The 23324-nt window shown below is 44.4% G+C and overlaps 1 long non-coding RNA gene across 1 annotated transcript; it reads left to right on the top strand.

Annotated features, from left to right (window-relative positions):
* The first annotated feature begins 6605 nt into the window (after positions 1–6605).
* Positions 6606–7052, top strand: LOC141652208 (uncharacterized). Its single transcript, XR_012547036.1, has 3 exons — positions 6606–6691; positions 6783–6875; positions 6965–7052. It is a non-coding gene; the product is annotated as an uncharacterized LOC141652208 (long non-coding RNA).
* The last annotated feature ends 16272 nt before the right edge of the window (positions 7053–23324 follow it).

The raw sequence follows: 23324 nt of genomic DNA, 5'->3' as shown, positions 1-23324 counted from the left end.
CTCTCGTGATGTCTTCACGGTTCCCATCGATCCTCCTCGGACGATGTTTAGGGAGCCTTCCAACGCTGAGAGGGAGGCTGCCCTGGCAGATATCGGTGGCGACGCTCTCCTTCTTCCTGGCGAGGATTACTCTGCGTTCACTCGCCGGAGGCTGGCGTACTGGCCGGTCATGGTAAGTGCTTCATTTTTCCCTTACAAGTTGATTTGATGAGAAATGATGAATGATCATCAAATAGAGAAACCATTTGAATTTTGCAGGAGGTTGAGGAGGCGGGCGTCGAGCCCCCAGCGTACCCCGAGACCTTCGAGTACACCGACGCGGCGGGGATGACGACGATCTCCGAGCTTCGCGACTTTGGCGAGGCGGTGACAGATGCTGGCCTGGATGAGTGGCAGCATTTGATTCGGAGGGTAAGTTCCCAACTCGGTTAGCTTTTGTATAAGAATACATTTGTCCATTTTTGTCCATTTATTGAGAATCTTTGTTTATTGGAATGCAGGTGGCGCCATCTCGGTTCGTGGCTTGGTGGAGGGTAGCCAACCGGCTTCGGGCTACTGCCATCGAGGCACTTGATGGTGGTCGAGGACGACAGGTATGAACCTTTCGTTTACTTCATTTTTTAATTTTCTAACTTTTTTTGCATTTGAAATGATTGACATGAGCCATTTCTCTGTCATTCACAGAGGGAGCGCGACCTGGAGCGTGAGCTAGCGCAGTCCCAGGAGGAGATAGCTCACCTGTTGAGGGAGTTGGAGGTCTGAGATGCCAAGATTGCTGCTTGTGGACAGCGGGCCGCCCACGGGGGCGCTTGGTGAGGATCGAAAACAAGCGTTTGCATTTTGTATGGAGTCGCCACCAATTTTTATGGGAAATTGGAACCGTTCGAATACCTCGTGTCATGCCAAGACACAAAGTAGTGACATGAACACTAAGCAATCGTTACCCTTAGCATTCTATGTCTAGAATGACTCTCGTGGATGCCAATGAACACGGGTGCTCACGGAGATCTGGAGTAAGGGGTGAGGGTACGTATTAGGAAGCTCTTTTGATCGAACACCTAATCCCGCCCGCCTCGATAGCGGCCTCTACTAATGATTAGGGAAGTTATTCATACTCGATATATCATCGGTTGTAATGCATGCAATGCAACATCCATAGATTAATCCTAGCATGTGAGAATTAGACTAAGTCGGTTGACAATTAATTAGCAAACAATTGGGTCGAAGTTGGAATTAATGTTCATTTACATGTGAGAACATACAAATGGTACAAAATAACAATAATATGAAATATAAACTACAATAATTACATGGGAATAGGCGATTTATGTCGAAAATATCTTTAAAACGGAAAATTTGAGAAAAAGGAATAAAGGAAAATAAAACACGACAGATCAGAAGGTGATAATACAATTATTAGTTGATTAATACGTAGCTAATTAAACTAGGTCAAGGCAGAAAAGGGGTTCAGGGACAGAATTCACCCTGGAACAGGCGCAGCAGAAACTGCGCCCTTTGGAAGAGGCGCAGCAGTTGCTGCGTCTGTTCCAAGGGTGAGTTCTGGCTGTGAAGCCGGAACTGCAAATCGTTAAGGTTAATTGGTAAATTAATGGATTGATTGATAATATTTACTCGGATGAAAGTGATTAATGAATTATTTACATATGATTGAGGTCATAAAAACAGTAAAACATGGATGAGACGGAAATAAACGGATTAATTATGTGAAGGGTCGATGTTAATGAATGATTAATTAAACCAACTGAACGAATTAAACTAAACATGATGAACGACGACGAATTAATGACGAAACAGGTGAAAATATATCAACAGTAAATCCCAGAAACTCAACACGAACGAATTGAATCTCTAAAACCCGAATTGAATATTAATGACGGAAACCCGCAAATATTGATTATGTGGGATTAGAGTCGGATTTATGATGATTTAAACATGTTAACGATGATGGTTAATATACATATGAATTATTAAAATATCATGTGAGAGAATTAACAGACGAACAAAACAAAAGAAATAAATTTGATACGAATTACAGAGGACGGAGGAAGAAGAAAAGAAGCAGGAACTGCGGCAGCCTCACGAAGAGGCGCAGCAGGTGCCGCGCTCCTTCGAAGAGGTGCAGCGGTTGCTGCGTCTTTTCTCGACGTCTGTCTACTGGAAATCCGCAAAAAAGGTTTTAAAGACGGTTTTAGAAATCGGTTTTAACGGTGTATTCGACATAAACCTTACAATTGTTGTACAATAAATAAAATACAATAATTAAAAGGAAATTATACACCCTCAGACTTACATGTTGACGGAACGAGAAGAACTAAGAAGATCGATTAGTGATGCTCGACGCGAATGCAAGGAAAGAGTGCCCTCGAAAGAGGAAAACAATTAAAACAGATTGATTAATTAGATTGATTGAGTGTAGTGGTCAAATTGGTCGGTCATGCAACGGAGAGGTCAAAATGTACCCGGAAAGATCCGAGCTTACGTGGTCGGAAGTCCAAGCACGTAGGCGCCAATTAGTAAGAACGAAGTCTAGAATGCAAAGGGAGAAGAGAAGGGCGGACACTCGCGTGAGAAATATGAGGAACGAAAGCTCCTATTTATACTAATCACGTGAAGAAATAGGGTTTCGGAGACTCTTTGGAAGTGAATCTCGGAAAGATATGAAAAAGATACGTAAACCATGCAAAGAAGGGCCTGGGAAGAGGCGCAGCAGCCACTGCGTCTCTTGGAAGAGGCGCAGCACCTGCTGCGTCTATTCCCAGGAGGTTTCCTCCTGCTTAAGAAAGATTTCCGCGTTTAAGTTATGGTAGGACGGAAATAATTCGATTATCTTTTGAATATTACGAGATATTATTTGCCAAAAGATAAAATTTGAGAAATATGGAATAGAAATATCCTAGGAACATTCCAAACATTCGACTCGGGATTTAACAGTTATCGAAAAATGGAGACGGTTTTTGACCCGGACTCCGAATGTACTCTAATTACTGCCAAAACGACCGCATCGGCACGTAGATGACATTTAAGAGGTTGACATTAATATTTGAGCAATCACTTGACGATAATCTTACGAACTGTCACAAATCGTTCCGCGAATCAAACATGCGGCCCAATCATCACCGGGTGGTTTGCGAGGGGTGCAGAAACGAGGTGTCTACAGAGCCCCCACTTTGACTGAGGCTTGGACAAGGCGAAAGTCAAAGTATAGCCATCAGGTCAATCGAAGATTACAACCTGACGTCTATGGCGACGCGAGGCGGCTCAAGGGGTCTGAACCAAGGACCTGTCGTCGGGAACATTTTAGAGTCTGTCGACTATCGGGGAGGGTTGTTTAAAGTCCATTAGACTACGTAAGGAGGCTCGCCAGCCATAAGAAGAGATCATACCTGAGATTTAATCGAACTTCGCGGGGAACAAGAGATATTGAAAACAGCAGGACGTCGGTAGAAGCTGCTGGGGATCCGCTTGCGTTGGTCTCAAGCGAACTCGGGTTGGGGAACATGTCGACGACTAGGAACATCTTGATCGTCGTAGGGGAAACCTTGAGTGAGCAGTACTGCAAAATACTACTGCGCTGGGGATAGACGACCAGGAACATCTTGATCGTCGTAGAAAGAAAGTCTTGAGTGAGCAGTACTGCAAAATACTATTGCGCTGGATAAAAATTGAGCAATACTGCGAAATACTGCTGCGCGGGATAAAATGATCTTGGACAATACTGCGAAATATTATCGCGCTGGATAAAACGTGGGCCGGAATGAAAGAAAATCGTCGAAACGGACCAAAATGATAAAATGTCGTCGAGGAAGAGGCGCACCAAAGACGGGCCCACGAATAACGAACTCATAACGGATTTTTGAAAATCCATATGGAGGGAACAAAGGAAGAGGCGCAGCAAGAGCTGCGTCTCTTGGAAGAGGCGCAAAGACTGCCGCGTCTTTTCCCCAATTCAGCAATTCTGCGTAAAAACGCGAAATCAGAAGAGATTCATTTTATTATTTCGAAACACAAATCACTCTATTCTCTCTCAAATCTTCACCATTTCCGCCAAGGTTTGATTCAAAAGCTTGCTTAAAATATGACTAATCGAGGTATGTGCTTTAATCTTGCATTAATCTTCCATATTTGTCGAATTTTGAGCCGCGAACATTAGGGTTTTCGACCCTTTTGATCGAAAATTTGGGGCTTTTCCCCCAAATGGATTTGTCTTGCCAAATTGATGCTAGAAATGGATAATAGGTAATGTTAGGAACATAACCATGTATTTACTTTGAATTTTCATCGAGTTTTGAGCCCTTGAGCGAATTTTGAGACTAAGGTTTCACGACTAGATCGTAAATTGCTTCGAAAATGGCCTTAGGATTGCCCATTTGTGATGAAACTTGATATTTGGGATCCTTGGGTGATGGGTAAACTTTCTACCATCTTGGAATTTTGGTTTGTGACAACTTTTTCAGGACACTTTTCTAGGGCATAACCGCCATTATAGCGAAATGCTGCCGAATTTTCGACTCGAACCCGAGACTAGGCCTTGACTTTGACTTGACTTGACTCAACTCATCACATGAGTGATTGAATTGGTGGGAACATGGCCAAGGATGGCCAGAAATGGGGAATTCCCGGGCCTTGAAGGCTCGAAAATTTCTTAACAAAGGCTTGTCGTCATGGGACGCGGCCTGAATTTGCTTTAATGTTTGTAGGTGACGATGCTTCTACTTCTGGGAGAGATCCCATGGACATAGACGCCGCTGTTGTTGAGGAGGCGCTAGAGCAGGCCTTCACCGCTGCGGTGATGGGCGCGGACGAGGTTCCCGAGGAGGAGGCTGCTGAGGAGGAGGAGATTCCGAGACGGGCCCACCTCGGACGAGGGGGTCGTCAGCTGAGAGGAGCTCCCGCGTGGGCCGAGACCTGGGAGAGTAGGCACCTTGTGTGGGCTGCAGAGGGTCACTTGTCCTACAGGACGGTGAAGAGCTTGGTAAATAGGAATTCCCTAACTCATTACCTATCCTTTTCTATTTTTGTTCAAATTTCTTTCAAATTTACTCAAAACTAAAGATAGCTTTGTTCCAAATCATAATAGGAGGCCGGGAACATCCGGTCGTTCTCGGTACACGATTGGAGCATTACGAGCGGTTGTCGGAGGAGGAGAGGGCCATGATCGAGCGTGGAGCGTTTGGTCCTCTCGGTTCGGTCCGGAGGGATATCGTGAAGAGGAAGTTGCGGGCCAACCTTAGCCTGGTCCGCGCTTTCTTGGATCGATTTTGGGATACGACTTCCACGTTTCACCCGCCTTTTGGTGAGGTGGGAGTCACTTTGGAGGACTACGGCATGATTTCTCGCCGCCGTGCGGGGATCGAGGAGATGGTGTGGCCGGAGACCGGCATGAGGGCGGATTCGGCCGAGGCGAGGAGGTTGATCGGTGGAACCCGTCGCCGAAGGTCCGTTGCGGTCCGGGTTTGGTACCCGTACCTACGTTCGAGATTACTGCGGGGAAGACCCCGGCATCGGTGGTGATCGATGGGAGGGAGACGGCTCCTCCTCCTTGTACACCGAGCAGGGCTCGTCCGTGGCTTTGGTGGTTCTTGTCTTCGATTTACCTCGGAGACAAGGGTGAGAGGTCGGCGAAGCTTCTCCCCTTTCTTTCTCGACCCGAGTTCCCTAGGGCGTTGGGACCGGGTCACTGCTGGTTTTGCGGTCCTCATCCGCTTCATGAGGGCCATGGTTCGTCCGGAGTTGATGGAGAAGGGGACTTCTCCCCGCGCCGTCGGACCCGGCTCTTGTTGGAGTATGAACCTTCCTTTAGACCAAAGTAAATTCCTTTCTTTTATCAAAGATCGAAAGATCGTCATTGACTATTCTGTTTTGCAGGCGTGGGTGTACTCTTACTTTCCGGGCCTCGCGCCCAAGAGGACGGAGCCGTTGGAGAGGACCTATCTCGTGGTGAGGATTGGGTCATGTGCCGGACGAAGAGCAAGCGTTCTTCTCACAATGTCTACCGGCGGGATGTGAACGCTCTTGGTGAAAGCGTGAGTATCCCATTTGTATTCATTCACACCTTCTTATACTTTGTTTTAAATTGATCATAGGAATGACCTTTGCCTTTATATTGTCGCAAAGGGTGCCCGGACCTTGGGCGGAGTACGCCGGATCGCCTCCTTTTGTCGCCGAGGTCCTTCGACCTAGGAGCTCGAGTCGGCCGTTGTTGTGGACGTCGATGGGTCCCGTGTGGGTATCCGGGGCGAGCGGTTAGCTCGTCGGTGCTTTCGGGCGCGTTGACGGTTCCCGTCGATCCTCCTAGGACGATGTTTAGGACCCTTCCGAGGCCGAGAGGGAGGCGGACTTGGGCGGGTGCTAGTGGCGACGACCTTCTTCTCCCCGACGAGGATTACTCGGCGTTCCTTTACGGGAGGTTGGCGTATTGGCCGGTAGTGGTGAGTATCTTTTGTTTTCTTGTTGGATTTTGATTTTCGAGAATTGCGACGAAAGATCATCGATTAACGAGAGCCATTTGTCTTTTCGGGAGGTTGAGGCGGCGGGCATCGAGCCCCCGTAGTACCCCGAGGCCCTTGAGTACACCGACGCCACCGGGAGGACGACGATCTCCGAGCTGCGTGACTTTGACGTGGCTGTGACGGATGCTGGCCTAGATGACTGGCAGCATCTGATTCGGAGGGTGAGTTCCCGTTTTGCATAGTTTTCGTGTAAGAACACATTTGATTGAATTTGTTCAATTTTGCTGAGAATTTTTTTTTTTTGAAATGCAGGTCGCGCCATCTCGGTTCGTGGCATTATGGAGGGTGGCCAACCGGCTGCGAGCTACCGCCATCGAGGCACTCATCGGTGGTCGGGGTCGTCAGGTATGAACCTCACTTGACTTCTTTTGATCTTTGGTTTTTTTAGTTTTGTTTGAATTGATTGACATGAGCCAATTTATTGTTGTCCACAGGCCGATCGTGAGCTGGAGCGAGAGTTGACCCAGTCTCGGGAGGAGACGGCTCGTTTGTCGAGGGAGCTCGAGTTTCGGGACGCCGAGATTGCCGCTCTTACGGCTAGGGTTGCCGAGCCGGAGGGTGCCAGCTTTTTGTGTACATTTGGACATCTGTTCTTGAAACATTTTTGGACTTGTTTTGGGGCGCAAGCCCCCAGTTTACTTGGATTTGGACTTGTTTGGGGCGAAGCCCCCAGTTTGCTTGTATATTTGCTTTTTGTTGTATATACGACGGCCCGAGTGCCTTTTGCTGCTGGGTGGTGTTGTTTGTACCTGCAGGTTAGCTTTTGAACAGGTTTGGTAGACAACGGTTTATGCCGTCATGCTGCCGAAATTTACATAGAAAATCACGCGACACATACATTTTTATATACACATAGGGCCTTTAATTAGTGCAAAATGAGACTCAAAAGGACGTGAAAATGCAAAAATTTTGCCGGAAATGACCGGACGGTAGGGAGGGTTACCCCCGAAAAAAAAGAAAAAGAGAAATCTATAAGTTAGAAAATGGAAAAAATTAAGAAAATGAAATGACTAAGTAAAATGTTGAAATAAAAAAAGATTTAAAATGAAAACTAAATATAAAAGTGTGAGAAAAATGGCGGAAAATGTCGATGTCGCCTCGAAATGCGTGTCCGCGGATTAAGGAAACCTGAAGCATGGTAAATTTCTCGGATTTACCAAAATAAAATCCCGTAGGAATAGGAAATTATTTGTTTATAGAATTAGGAAAGATCCAAACACGGAAATCACGAAGTGAGGTCGGGAAGAGGCGCGAGATGAGTCGCGTCCCTTTGAAGAGGCGCAGCAGGTGCCGCGCCTGTTCCCAAGCAGGTCGGTTCTGACGGATTTTTGGAAACAGCAATTAGTATAAATAGGAGCGTCGACGAAGCTTTAAATCATATAATTCTTCCGTCTCTTCTTCGTCGATTCATACATAAAAACTCCCAATAAATTTTCAAGAGAAAATTATCATCATGAATACTTTGGAGATTCGCTTGAAGGAATGGACGAATGAGTTTTCGAACATTGAGAAACACGATATGGGTGCTTATAACCTTGGGTCTTTGTTGAGTTTGAAACTCATTAAGGTTGTAAAACCGTTCTTGGATGCTTGCCTTGATTATTGGGACCCAAATTATCATGTTTTTGCGTTCCCGGAGGTGATATTTGTCCTTTTCCTGGAGGAAATTGTCGCTATTGGCGGGTGGGACCCTGAACATTTACCCGCCATCTCTTCTACTGCTCAAGGGTATAAGAGTAAGTTTAGAGATTTGCTTGGACTTACTAGACTTGAGGTGGATCGTCTCGTTACTCCGAAGGGCGTGAGGATGCTAGATTTTATAGACCGATTCATCAACAGGGCCGACCCTACTGTTTCTTATGTTGCTAGGAGGAGAGCATTTGGCTTCTGTTTGCTGCATGTGTATGTCTTTCAGGGACATGTTGACGAAGAACTGCGAGGTGATCCCCGTCTATTGGGTCTTATTGAGCAAATGGAGCTGCGCAGGAGCCCAGCTTGTCTATGCCTAGGGGAGATCATTTTGGGCTTGGATAATAGGAAATCCAACCGTGATCTCGCCGTTCTTGGGAAGTCCCGTTATCCTACGGTAAAGACACCCTTCTTTTTTTTTTTTTTTTTTTTTTTTTTTTTTTTTTTTTTTTTTTTTCGTTCTTTTTTTTTTTCGTTCTCTTTTTTTTTTTTTTCGTTTTTTTTTTTTTTTTTGTTTTTTTTTTTTCGTGGGTGTCTAATACCTGTTTTTTGGTAGGTTTGGCTTATGGAACGGCTCCGATTGCTCGAGCCCCCAGTTCATGCACTTTCCTATCATGCCCGTATGATTTCGATGAGGACACGGTTGTACATGGTGGACTTCACCCGGATCTGCGACTATTGGAAGAACAAGTCAAGAATGATGATGGCCCGCCGATCGGGTGGGTCGCTCCGTGGTGGCACCTCAAGTCCTGTCCACCGGAGTGTCTTCTTTGGATCCTACTAGGTCCGTGCGCATTCCTGGATTGGAGTTTATGGTATGCATCTTCCCCGAGAGATTGATGAGGCAAGTTGGGTTGAAGCAGATGATTCCTAGGCTTGACACCGTTCCGCAGACTGCTATGGCGCTTACTACCGAGAGCCGAAGAGAGTGGGCTATGAAGTGGGCCCAAAGAAACATGTGGTTCTTGAGTTTCTCCTCCAATGCCTTGTGGGTGTCGGACTCTTATCCGAGGTGGAGGAAGGCCGCAACTTCGGAAGAGCGCGAAAAATCGAGGAAGCGCGAGCCCGTTGACTACAAGGTGCGAGGGAGAGAAAGAGAAGGAGAAGCATCTGATCAAGGAGAAGAAGAAGCCGGGTTCCAAGTCATTCATCCTTCAAGAAATCGAAGACTACTCTGTCCGAGAGATGGTGGTTGGCAAGAATGGAAGAGTCGGGCCTCGAGAAAGACCGTTGGTGATTAGGTCTGAAGTGGTGCAAGAGCGCCCTGCTCGAGGTCGTGACAAGAAATATGACAAGAACGACAAGGGCAAGGGAAAGATGGAGGAATAGCCCAAGTCTTATTTATTATTTGATTATTATTATTTATTGTTGTAATAAGAAAGGAGGGATTTTTAGAATCCTAGCCTAATCTATTATTTGTCGTACTATTATTATTAGAAATTGAATGAAATAAAAAGGTTAAATGGTTATGAAACCGTTGCGATTTTCTTTAATTATTCTTGTCGAATTTCATATGCAATGCAAATGTCCTTCTATTTACATTTTAAATATAATGGTGGGTTGAATCCCGTGAAGGATTGCCTACGTATTCACTTAGAGAAAGCGAAATCAAACCCTTGCGCGTAGTTCGAGTAAATGTAAAAGAATAATTGTTCTAAGCAAGAGCTTGTAATGAACATAGAAAATAAGCATGAGCTTTTGCTTACTCGGGAGGTGCGAATTTAGTTTGTTTGACGATATGAGGATGACAAGTTTGCCAAGATGCAAGAGCATAGTGACATTCAAATGGGCCAGGGGCCGTTTATTTAGTGCCACAAGAGCGACACTTAGGTTTACGCGAGGCGCGTTTTTATCCTATTCTAGGCATAGTATCGTTTCAGTTGGTCGAGATTTGTGGGGTTTGAAAACTCGTTCCCATCTAGGTCTGTGATTCTAACCGCACCCCCTGGGAGTATGGATTTGACTAGATATGGTCCTGCCCAATTAGGTTTGAATTTTCCCCTTGGGTCGACAGGTAAAAGAGCTCTAACCGATTTGAGTACTAAGTCTCCTTCTTTGATGTTTCTTGGCCTAACCCTTTTGTTGAAAGCTCGTTTGATACGTGCTTGATATGTTTGGACATTATGTAAGGCACGTAGCCTACGTTCATCCAGGAGGATGAGTTCTTCGTATCTATCCCTTTTCCAATCGGCCTCCGGATTTGACTTTCTAGCGAGAATACGCAGGATGGTATTTCTAGCTCGACTGGTTGTACGGCTTCCATGCCGTAAGTCAAATAGAAAGGAGTAGCCCCAGTGGGCGTCCTAACTGATGTACGATACCCCCACAAAGCGAAGGGTATTTTGCTTGGCCAATCTCTGTAATTGTCAGTCATTTTCTTGAGGATTGTGACGACGTTTTTGTTAGCCGCTTCTACCGCGCCGTTAGTCTGTGGTCTATAGGGCGATGAGTGATGATGCTTGATCTTGTACTTGGCTAGCAATTGTTCGGTTTCGGCTTGGAAGTGGGACCCATTATCGCTGATGATCTCATGTGGGCAACCATATCGGAAGATGATGTTGTTCTGTATGAATTTGGCTACGTTTTTGGCCGTAAGAGCGGTGTAGGAAGCCGCTTCTACCCACTTGGTGAAGTAGTCAATTGCCACTAGGATGAAACAGTGACCTCCTGTTCCGGCTGGGGTTATTTTCCCAATTATGTCAATTCCCCATGCGGAGAATGGCCAAGGAGATGTCATCGTATAGAGCAACGAAGGAGGGACATGTTGTACGTTCCCGAAGATTTGACAGTTGTGGCAATGTCTCACATATTTGATGCAATCAGATTCCATTGTGGTCCAATAGTACCCTAGACGTGTGATTTTCTTTGCCATCATAGGTCCACTCATGTGAGGACCGCATTCACCGTCGTGGACTTCTTCCATCACCTTTCGTGCCTGTGAATGATCAAGGCAACGTAGGACTACACCAAGAGGTGTTCTTTTGTATAATTCTCCTTGCATGAGAACGTATTGTGAAGACAATAGGCGTATGGCTCGTTGTCCCCTCTTGTCCATATCTGGTGGATAGGTACCATTAAGCTTGAAGTTCAGGATTGCTTGGAACCAGGGTTCCTGTGCGATTTCTTCTTCATTGGTAATTTGATGGACATAAGCCGGCTCCGACCGTCGTTCGATACACAAAGGCATTTCCATCATGTAATCCGGCATGTTTATCAAAGATGCAAGTTTCGCAAGAGCGTCTGCAAATTGATTTTCTTCTCGAGGTAGGTGTAAATAAGTTACGTGATCAAAGAATTGAGCGACTTGGTCTATCCTAGCCTGATAGGGTGCTAGGCTTTCACTTCGGATTTTCCAGGATCCTGTAACTTGGTTGATGATCAGTGATGAATCTCCATGCACTCGGAGGTTTTGATGCCTAAGCTTACTCGCCCCGTAGTCCAATTAGACAAGCTTCATACTCTGCGGCGTTATTTGTCACCTCGAAGTCGAGTTTGACAGCGATCGGTGTATGCTCCCCTTCAGGAGAAATGAGCAACACTCCTATCCCAAATCCTCTTAGGTTTGATGCTCCATCGAAGTATAGATCCCAGGAGTCTATATCTGTTTGAAGTATATCCTCGTCGGGAAATGACCAAGTATCTATGGTTTGTGCGTCGTTGATGGGATTTTCTGCGAAGAATTCGGCGACGGCGCGACCCTTTATTACTTTCAGTGGCACATATTTGATGTCAAATTCTGAGAGCATCATGGTCCATCTTGCCAGGCGTCCGTTGAGGACGGGTTTCTCGAAGAGGTATTTGACTGGATCCATTTTGGAGAATATCTTGACGGAGTAGCTAAGCATGTAGTGACGTAGCTTCTTTGTTGCCCACACAAGAGCGAGGCATGTCTTTTCGAGTTGCGAGTATTTGCACTCGTATTCCAAGAACTTCTTACTTAGGTAGTAAATAGCTCTTTCTTCACTTCCTACGGTTTGAGCTAGCATGGCACCCATGGCGGTTTCGGTTACCGTGAGATATAAACCAAGAGGTTGATCTTGTTGTGGTGGCATGAGCACTGGTGGTTTAGCCAATATCTCCTTGATTCTGTCGAATGCCTTTTGACAATCATCGTCCCACATGGTGTGGTCTGTTTTCTTGAGTTTCTTGAAGATAGGCTCGCAAATCATCGTAAGTTTCGATATGAATCGACTTATGTATTGCACTTTTCCCAGAATCCCCGACTTCCTTTTCTGTTTGAGGTTGTGGCATTTCGATCAGAGCTTTGATTTTGGAAGGATCTATTTCTATGCCTCGTTGGCTAACGACGTATCCTAGGAGTTTGCCAGAGGTCACCCCAAATGTGCATTTCTGAGGGTTGAGTCTCATGTTGTACTTCCGTAGCCTTGCGAAGAACTTGCGAAGGTTCGCAATATGTCCCTCTCTTTCCTTGGATTTGACGATCATGTCATCTACATATACCTCGACTTCTTTATGCATCATGTCATGTAGGAGTGTAGTCGCGGTGCGTTGGTATGTAGCTCCGGCGTTGATCAATCCGAACGGCATTATCTTGTATAGCAATAGGTTCCCCACCGGGTGACGAACGCGTCTTATGCATGTCTTCCATGGCCATTTTGATTTGGTTATAACCTGCATATCCATCCATGAAGGATAGTAATGCGTGGTCTGCAGTATTGTCCACTAATATGTCGATGTGAGGTAGAGGGAAGTCATCTTTTTGGGCTTGCTTTGTTCAAATCCCTAAAGTCAACACAAACTCGGATTCTCCCATCCTTTTTGGGTACGGGTACTATGTTAGCTACCCAAATCGAATACTCGGAAACTTTGATGAACCCGGCTTTGAATTGTTTGTCAACTTCTTCCTTAATCTTTAGAGCCCACTCTGTTCTCATTCGTCGAAGCTTCTGTTTCACAGGTTTGAAACCTGGCTTAATCGGAATCCTATGTTCGGCGATATCCCTGTCGATCCCTGGCATGTCTTTGTAGGACCAAGCGAAGACGTCTTTGAATTCATTTAGGAGGTCTATGAGGTCGGCCCGTTCGGTAGAGCTCAAGGTAGTCCCTATCCTAAGTTCTTTGGGTTCTAGTTCGGTTCCTACATTGATGGGTTCGGTGTCCTCAATTACAGGTCCCCCTTCCCCTTCCTGTAGTATTTCTTTGGCTACGTAGGGAGGTATTTCGGTCAAGTCTGGGTCTTGGTCATCCTCAGTATCATCATAAACAGAATTGCACTCAAGATAACGCAAAGAGTAAGCAGAACCTGATTTATTCATATTAAGATTCGAGTAAAGTTGAAACAAAGAAGCCAACTGATCCATGGTCAGTGGCGGTAAAGGGACAGTAATTGGGGCATTTCCCGAACTACTGTGGCTACTTGAAAATAAGCTAGGAGAAACGAAGGGAGTGGGGATGACGACAGGAGTAGACTCTCTAATGACTTCTCTAGACTTTGACTCGACTCGACTCCGACTCTGATTCTGATTCGAACTCGTCGTCTTCTGGTTCTTCTTTGAACATCTCTCCTTCTCCAGTGGTGAGCTTGAAGAGTCTTCCTTGATTGTTGGTCCATTTGATTGATTTTCTCCATCCTTTCTGCTGCTTTGTGTCGATTTCTGTGATCAATGCGGTTGGATTGAAGCGATCGTCTTGAAGTATCGTAGTAATGATCTCATCCTGCGCGGCCTTAACAAATCGGTCCTCTCCAAACAGGAGGCTCACAGCTTGCTCGTCTAAGCAAGGTGCTTGACGGGTTTTGACGGTAGGAACCGTTTCTGGAGGGATGAAGTAGCAATCGTGAAAGATCTCGATTCCGGCTAACTTCCTCTCGAGGTAATGCCAAGGTTCGGGAAATCCGTGAAAGAGTTCCGAACTTCCTTCTTGAACGAAGTATCCATTTAAGGTGGGGAGATATGGCCTCATTTGGACTCCTACATACTTGCGATTTTGGACTTGGGCAAGCATTTCGAGAACTTCTTCTGTTGTGGGCTTGTACCCTAGTCCAAGTGGTATTCTCGATGAGTTGCCTTTCTTGTATGGTGCGAAGGCGTTCTTCCGAATCGGGTTCAAAGGCATTCCAGGGAAGTATCCCTGATTTTTGAGTATGTGGTTGACCACCAAGTTGGAATAGGGATTATAGTACAAGGGTGCCAACTCACTTTCTATGACATTTACACTTTGGAAGCCCCCAAGTTCGTAGACGGGATCCGCAAGGACTTGATTATTTGATTGCTTCTCGATTATGGCCTTGATGGGTGACGAAGTGATCGTCACAACTTTGCCATTTAGTGGGATCTTGATCTTTTGATGAAGGGTGGATGTTACCGCTTTGGAAGCATGAATCCAAGGCCTTCCCAGAAGTATATTGAATGAAGCTTCGATGTCCACTATTTGGAAGTTAACCTTTCGTTCGATTGGTCCCGTTGCTATGGTTAGGTTAGCAAGTCCTACCACTTTTCGTCGTGTACCGTCATATGCACGTACACCTTGATTTGTAGGGGTCCAGTCCGACTCTTTCATGCCTAGTTTGTATGCCGTTTTGAGGGGTATGACGTTGACCGCGGAGCCATCATCTACCAAGGTCATTGGCACATTTTTCTTTAGACAGATGACAGTGATGTATAGAGCAAGGTTGTGACTGGCGCCGAAAGGTGGCAAATCTTCGTCTGAGAAAGTAATAGGATTACTTAGCTTGGGTGATTCTTGGAAGACCAAGTTGACTACATCTTCAGGAGTAGAGTTATGTGCTACATTTAATTTGGCCAAAGCTTGCAGTAAAGCTTGGCGGTGTGGAAAGGAGCTTGCCACTAGTTGCCAGACCGAAAGATCAGCCTTGGTTCTTTGTAATTGCTTGAGCAAATGATCAGTGGGGTCATCTTCGTTGTCATTTGGTGTGATGACGTTGGTTGGACCGTTTTGAGTAGTGCTTTGGTATGGACGACCCGAGCGAGTTAGGTGATCCACATCTTGGTCTTCACCATTTTGGACTATTTCTTTGACTAAGGAGTTTTCAATGAGATATTCGTCTTCATCATCATCGGCCCAAACCCCATTAATTGCGGCTAGTTCCCTCATTCTCATGATGTCACTTTCTAGTTGTATGATTTGATCGACTAGCTTGTCGACCACGGCGACTACTTCTTGCATAGTGGCATTTTGAGAGAAGGTCAATGGCATGCGCTCCTTAGGTGTTGCATTGGGATTGCGCAAGATCATTACCATGTTTTCTAGTTCCCACACTTGTCTATCTACGCTCCTTGCCCATGCGATGAAGTCGGAAATGGTAGGGGAGATGGTAGAGTAGAGTCTTTCTTTCTCAATTGCATGAATTTCACTTTCGGTGGGAGAAATGAGGTGTGAGCAATCTAAGGTAGATTCGTCACTTGTAATCACTAGAACTCCAAGAGGATTCTGAGTGTTGTTGGGCTTACCTCCTGGCGGGATTGGAAGTCGGCCATCCTCAATCATATCTTGTAGCACATGTTTCAATTTGTAGCATTTTTCTGTGTCATGCCCCTTGCCCCTATGGTATTCACAGTAGGAATTTTCATCCCAGAATTTGGACTTCCTTTCAGGTTCGGGAGTAGGCCCAATGGGTTGGAGTTTACCTTGCTTCATTAGTCTTTTTAGAGCGTTGGAGTACGTATCTCCAAGGTTTGTAAACTTCCTTGGTGGGCTAGTTTTCTTGGAAGGCTCGAGAAGGTTAACTTCGTCGGTCTTGCTAGTAGAGCCGTATGAACGACTCGTGGACCCTTGATATCCTCGACCTACCGTTTTGGACAAGAGTCCTTTACGGATGTCGTCTTCAATTCGTGTCCCTAACACGGTTAAGTCTTTGAAGGTCTTGATGTTTTGATATCTCAAATGGTTGGCATATATGGGCTTGAGATTGTCCACGAACTTCTCCACAAGAGTGGCCTCATCCGGGCGTTCAACTAGTTGAGTACTAGTCTTCCTCCACCTACTTAGAAAGTCGGTGAATCCTTCCTTGTCGTTTTGGGTAAGAACCTCTAGAGTACGCATGTTGACTTGGATCTCGGCATTATCCGCGTATTGTTTCGAGAACTCGATGGCGGCGTCTTCCCAAGTAGCGACCCTTTTGTGATCTAAAGTGTAGAACCATTGCTTTGGGATGGTGTCAAGAGATGAAGGAAAGATCCTTAAGAACATCTCGGGTTTGATGCCTTTGATAGACATGTAGTCCTTGAAAGCTCGGATGTGGTTCAAAGGGTTCTCATGTCCTTTAAACTTAGGGATATCCGTCATGCTAAAGTTAGTGGGCAATTTGGAATTGACGGCTTCATACTTACGATTGTTCTCCCTGTAAATGTCATCCCCCTTAAGGTACATCAATTGCTCCTCTAGGTATTGGAGTCTTTTCTCGGCTGCGGTTGTTCCTAGGACAGGATTCTCATCTTTAGACTCGTCATCGGAAAATTGTAGCACTCCACCTTTAGGGGGAGGTAGCTTTCCCTCTACATCAAAGATACGGCCTTCGATAAGCTCAAGGCGGTCATAGGTTTGTTCTTGAGTGATTTGCATTTGGGCTATCGCGGCTAGGATTCGATCATTACTTTCTTGAATTTGCTGGAGGTTCGTTTCATCACTTGACCCAGGCATCTTGGAAACTGGATAAGAGATCGGCGACGAATCAAAACACGATCGACCATTCCATCACACTTGCTAAAAGAGGAAAAGACTTGACTCGTGAAGTGGGTGTGTGCCACTTGTGTTGAGTGAGTTTTGAAGAAAGACAAGGTCTTTGAAAACGTGTGTCCTAGCCAACTGTAGTGTAGTTGTAGGAGTGGACTCGAAGTGAGGTTTGAAATGGGCTTGTGGCCCGAATTTTGACATGACAAACGGACAGAGTTTTGACCGGATTTTGTGCTAATTAAAGGCCCTATTTCGAAATTCTTGATTGAAAACGGGTTTTGATTTTTTTTGAAAATTCGTCATGGTTTTGTTTAGAAATGGTGATCACATAAGGTTTACACATTTATACAAGCATTATAACGGGATGCTGAGTGCATTTAGAAGGGTTTTGGTTTAAAGGGTGGGTTGCCATACCGAACCATCAAACCCGAAGTCTGTGGAGAGGTTCGTGCCAAACAAGAGTAAGGCCGATTCCTAGTCCATTTCCTCAAGTAGTGAAGGCCCTTGATACAAACAAGAGTAAGCATCATGGTATGGATGACGTCAATCGCTATCCATCTTTAGGCCCAAATAAGAATTAGGACCGTTTAGACGGGACGATTGGTCGAATGGGTTGGGTTGGGCCTAGGAAGGCCGAATTAAACGGTGTAGGAAGACCGAGTTATGAAAACCGACAATTGTCTTGTACAAACTTATTCCCTAACCTTGTTCAAGTTTCACCCTTAGCTACACGTAAGTGTATATCCCAAATGAGTCGCCAAACCGTGACAGCGGGCCGCCCACGGAGGCGCTTGGTGAGGATCGAAAACAAGCGTTTGCATTTTGTATGGAGTCGCCACCAATTTTTATGGGAAATTGGAACCGTTCGAATACCTCGTGTCATGCCAAGACACAAAGTAGTGACATGAACACTAAGCAATCGTTACCCTTAGCATTCTATGTCTAGAATGACTCTCGTGGATGCCAATGAACACGGGTGCTCACGGAGATCTGGAGTAAGGGGTGAGGGTACGTATTAGGAAGCTCTTTTGATCGAACACCTAATCCCGCCCGCCTCGATAGCGGCCTCTACTAATGATTAGGGAAGTTATTCATACTCGATATATCGTCGGTTGTAATGCATGCAATGCAACATCCATAGATTAATCCTAGCATGTGAGAATTAGACTAAGTCGGTTGACAATTAATTAGCAAACAATTGGGTCGAAGTTGGAATTAATGTTCATTTACATGTGACAACATACAAATGGTACAAAATAACAATAATATGAAATATAAACTACAATAATTACATGGGAATAGGCGATTTATGTCGAAAATATCTTTAAAACGGAAAATTTGAGAAAAAGGAATAAAGGAAAATAAAACACGACAGATCAGAAGGTGATAATACAATTATTAGTTGATTAATACGTAGCTAATTAAACTAGGTCAAGGCAGATAAGGGGTTCAGGGACAGAATTCACCACGAACAAAGCAGCAATGAGAATCGCGCCCTTTGGAAGAGGCGCAGCGATTCTTCGCGTCTGTTTCAAGGGTGAGTTCGCCGTGAAGCCGAATCGCAAATCGTTAAGGTTAATTGGTAAATTAATGGATTGATTGATAATATTTACTCGGATGAAAGTGATTAATGAATTATTTACATATGATTGAGGTCATAAAAACAGTAAAACATGGATGAGACGGAAATAAACGGATTAATTATGTGAAGGGTCGATGTTAATGAATGATTAATTAAACCAACTGAACGAATTAAACTAAACATGATGAACGACGACGAATTAATGACGAAAAAGTGAAAATATATCAACAAAGTGAATCCCAGAAACTCAACACGAACGAATTGAATCTCTAAAACCCGAATTGAATATTAATGACGGAAACCCGCAAATATTGATTATGTGGGATTAGAGTCGGATTTATGATGATTTAAACATGTTAACGATGATGGTTAATATACATATGAATTATTAAACTATCATGTGAGAGAATTAACAGACGAACAAAACAAAAGAAATAAATTTGATACGAATTACAGAGGACGGAGGAAGAAGAAAAGAAGCAGGAACTGCGGCAGCCTCACGAAGAGGCGCAGCAGGTGCCGCGCTCCTTCGAAGAGGCGCAGCGGTTGCTGCGTCTTTTCTCGACGTCTGTCTACTGGAAATCCGCAAAAAAGGTTTTAAAGACGGTTTTAGAAATCGGTTTTAACGGTGTATTCGACATAAACCTTACAATTGTTGTACAATAAATAAAATACAATAAATAAAAGGAAATTATACACCCTCAGACTTACATGTTGACGGAACGAGAAGAACTAAGAAGATCGATTAGTGATGCTCGACGCGAATGCAAGGAAAGAGTGCCCTCGAAAGAGGAAAACGATTAAAACAGATTGATTTATTAGATTGATTGAGTGTAGTGGTCAAATTGGTCGGTCATGCAACGGAGAGGCCGGTACCGGAAGATCCGAGCTTACGTGGTCGGAAGTCCAAGCACGTAGGCGCCAATTAGTAAGAACGAAGTCTAGAATGCAAAGGGAGAAGAGAAGGGCGGACACTCGCGTGAGAAATATGAGGAACGAAAGCTCCTATTTATATTAATCACGTGAAGAAATAGGGTTTCGGAGACTCTTTGGAAGTGAATCTCGGAAAGATATGAAAAAGATACGAAAACCATGCAAAGAAGGGCCTGGAAAGAGGCGCAGCAGCCACTGCGTCTCTTGGAAGAGGCGCAAAGACTTTGCGTCTATTCCCAGGAGGTTTCCTCCTGCTTAAGAAAGATTTCCGCGTTTAAGTTATGGTAGGACGGAAATAATTCGATTATCTTTTGAATATTACGAGATATTATTTGCCAAAAGATAAAATTTGAGAAATATGGAATAGAAATATCCGGAACATTCCAGAACATTCTCGACTCGGGATTTAACATTATCGAAAAATGGAGACGGTTTTGACCGGACTCAAATGTACTCTAATTATCGCCAAAACGACCGCATCGGCACGTAGATGACATTTAAGAGGTTGACATTAATATTTGAGCAATCACTTGACGATAATCTTATGAACTGTCACAAATCGTTCCGCGAATCAAACATGCGGCCCAATCATCACCGGGTGGTTTGCGAGGGGTGCAGAAACGAGGTGTCTACACTGCTCTCGAGGCGAGATTTACCGAGCTAGGTGGCGACCAGTAGTAGTTGCTTTTGTTTTTTGTTTTTACTTCTGTTGTCGGCTATACCACAGACATTTTGTACATTTTAGGACTTTCATTTTGGGCTTGGACTTTGTTTCGGGCAAGAGCCCCCCTAGTTTGATGTACACATGACCCTTTGATTGTATATATGGCGGCCTGAGTGCCTTTGCTGCTGGGTTGTCTTGTTTGTATCTGCAGGTTAGCTTTGAACAGGTTTGGTAGATGACGGTTTACGCCGTCATGCTGCTGAAATTTACATAGAAATTGCACATAAAACACGTATTTGTACACATGGCCTAACTAGCGCAAAACAAAGAAAAGACCTAAAAATTTCGAAAAATTGCCGAGAAATGAGCGCAAAAATTGCCGAAAATGACCGGATGGTAGGGAGGGCTACCCCCTAAAAAAACGAAAAAAGAAATGTATAAGTTTGAAATGAAATGTGAAACGGGAGTGAAATGATTTCCCCAAAAGAAAAAATAAAAAGAAATGGGTAAGTTTGAAATAAAGTGTGAAACGGGAGTGAAATGATTCCCCCAAAAGAAAAATAAAAAGAAATGGGTAAGTGTGCTTGTTTTTCGAAAATGTCAATTTCGCCTCGAAAAGCGTGCCCGTAAGATTAGGAAACACGAAATATGGTATTTTGACGGAATTACCAAAAATAATAACCTATACGAATAGGAAATTATGTTTAAAGGAATTAGGAAAGATCCAACGCGGGAAAATCACAGAAACCCACTGAGGAAGAGGCGCAGCACGAGCTGCGACCCTTCGAAGAGGCGCAGCAAGTGCTGCGCCATTTCCCCAGCTTGTCTGTTCTGGCAGATTTCAGGAAACAACTTTTAGTAGAAATATAGACGTCGATGGAGTTTTTATTCACAGAATTCTTCCGTCTTTCTTCCGTCTATTACATAAAAACTCTCCAATTATATAGAATATTTTCACATCATGGATGCCTTGGAAAATCGTCTCAAAGAATGGACAAACGAATTTACAAATGTCGAGAAGCATGATATGGGTGCTTTCAATTTGGGGTCAATTTTGAGCTTCAAATTGGTGAAGGTTGTGAAACCGTTCTTGGATGCTTGTCTCGAATATTGGGACCCTAATTTCCACGTGTTCGCCTTCCCTGGAGGTGATATCTGTCCTTTTCCTGAGGAAATTGCTGCAATTGGTGGATGGGACCCTGAACATATGCCTGCTATACCTTCTAACTCTCAAGGGTACAAAAACAAGTTTAGAGACTTGCTTGGACTGACTAAAGCTGAGGTTGACCGCCTTGTGACCTCAAAAGGAGTCTGAATGCTTGATTTCATTGATCGATTTGTAAACAGGGCAGAGCCTTCGATCTCCTATGTTGCGAGGCGTAGGGCATTCGGGTTTTGCCTATTGCATGGTTATGTCCTCCTAGGGCATGTTGATGAGGAGATGAGAGGTGATCCTCGTTATCTAAGCTTGGTTGAGCAAATGGAGCTGCGCAGGAGCCCAGCTTGTCTATGCTTAGGGGAGATCATATTGGGATTGGATAACAGGAAAGCTAACCGCGACCTCCCTTATTTAGGAAGTCCTATCATTCTGCAGGTAAAAAGTGCAACCTTTTTTTCTTTTTTCTTTTTGTTTCATTTTTTTTTTCTTTTCTTTTTTTTGTTGGATACTAATTCCTACCTTGGTAGATTTGGCTCATGGAGTGTCTGCGGTTGATCGAGCCCCCAGTTAATGTTTCTGCGTACCATGCTCGGTCGATTGCAATGAGGACCAGGCTTTATATGGCGTACTTCACCCGGGTTTGCAACTATTGGGAAAACAAGTTGAAGAATGAGGATGGTCCCTTGATCAGATGGATTGTGCAATGGTGGCATCTCAGATCAGTTACTAGAGTATCGTCTTTGGATCCTACTCGATCGGTGCGTATTCCTGGCTTCGAATTCATGATATGCATCTTCCCGGAGAGAAGAGACTGATGAGGCAGGTTGGCTTAAAACAGAAGATTCCTAAGCTCGATACTGTTTCTCAGACTGCAGTGGCGCTTACCGCCGACAGTCGTAGAGAGTGGGCTCTCAAATGGGCTCAGATAAACATGTGGTTCCTAAACTCTTCGGTTAGTTCATTATGGGTATCGGATTCCTACTTGCACTGGAGGAAGGCTACTACTCCTGAGGAGCGTGAGAGGCTAAGGAAGCGCGAGCCCGTTGATTATAAGATTCGTGATGTAGCAAAGGAGAAGGAGAAATATTTGACTGAGGGAGAGGAAGAAGCCGGATTCGGAGTTGTTCATCCGTCGAAGAAACCGAAGACTTCTCCTGCCGTTGAAATGGTGGTTGATCGAAATGGTAAGGCTAGACCGCGAGAGAGACCGTTGGTGATTAGGTCCGAGATAACACAGGAGCGCCCAGCTCGTGGTCGAGATAAGAAATATGAAAAAAATGACAAAGGCAAGGGGAAGATGGAAGAATAGCCTAAGTCATAGTATTATTTATTATTATTATTATTATTTGTAATGCATGGTGGGGTTTTTAGAATCCTAGCCTATTTATTTTAGCATTTTTATATTATGTGGCATACTATTATTATTTATGGAAGGAAATGAATAAAAGATTAATTAGTTATGAAACCATTGTGATTTTCTTTTCTTATATTATTCTTGTCGAATTCCAAATGCATATGCAAATGTCCTTCTATTTACATTTAAAATAATGGGTTGTATCCCGTGAAGGATTGCCTACGTATTCATTAAAAAAATGAAATCAAACCCTTGCGCGTAGTTCGAGTAAATGTAAAAGAGTAATTGTTCTAAGCAAGAGCTTGTAATGAACTAGAAAATGAGCATGAGCTTTACTTACTCCTAAAGCACAATTCAATTTATTTGATGATATGAGGATGACGAATTGTCAGAATACAAGAGCAAGGTGACATAAGCTTTATTTCAGCGGGCCAGGGGCCGTTTTTTTTTTTTTATTTCGTGCCGCATGAGCGACACGTAGTGTCACGCGAGCCGTGTTTTTGTCCTATTCTAGGCATAATATAATTTCAGTTGGTCGAGGTTAGTTGGGTTGGCAAATTCATTCCCATCTAGGTCTGTGATTCTAACCGCACCCCCCGGGAGTATGGACTTGACCAAGAATGGTCCGGCCCAGTTGGGTTTGAACTTCCCTCGTGGATCGATAGGTAAAAGAGCTCTGACTGATTTGAGGACTAAATCTCCTTCTTTGATGTTCCTAGGCTTAACCCTTTTGTTGAAGACTCGTTTGATACGTGCCTGAT

This window comes from Silene latifolia, chromosome 4 (assembly GCF_048544455.1).
Source record: "Silene latifolia isolate original U9 population chromosome 4, ASM4854445v1, whole genome shotgun sequence".
In the NCBI taxonomy this organism is placed as follows: domain Eukaryota; kingdom Viridiplantae; phylum Streptophyta; class Magnoliopsida; order Caryophyllales; family Caryophyllaceae; genus Silene; species Silene latifolia.
This window is presented reverse-complemented; position numbering and strand designations above follow the sequence as displayed.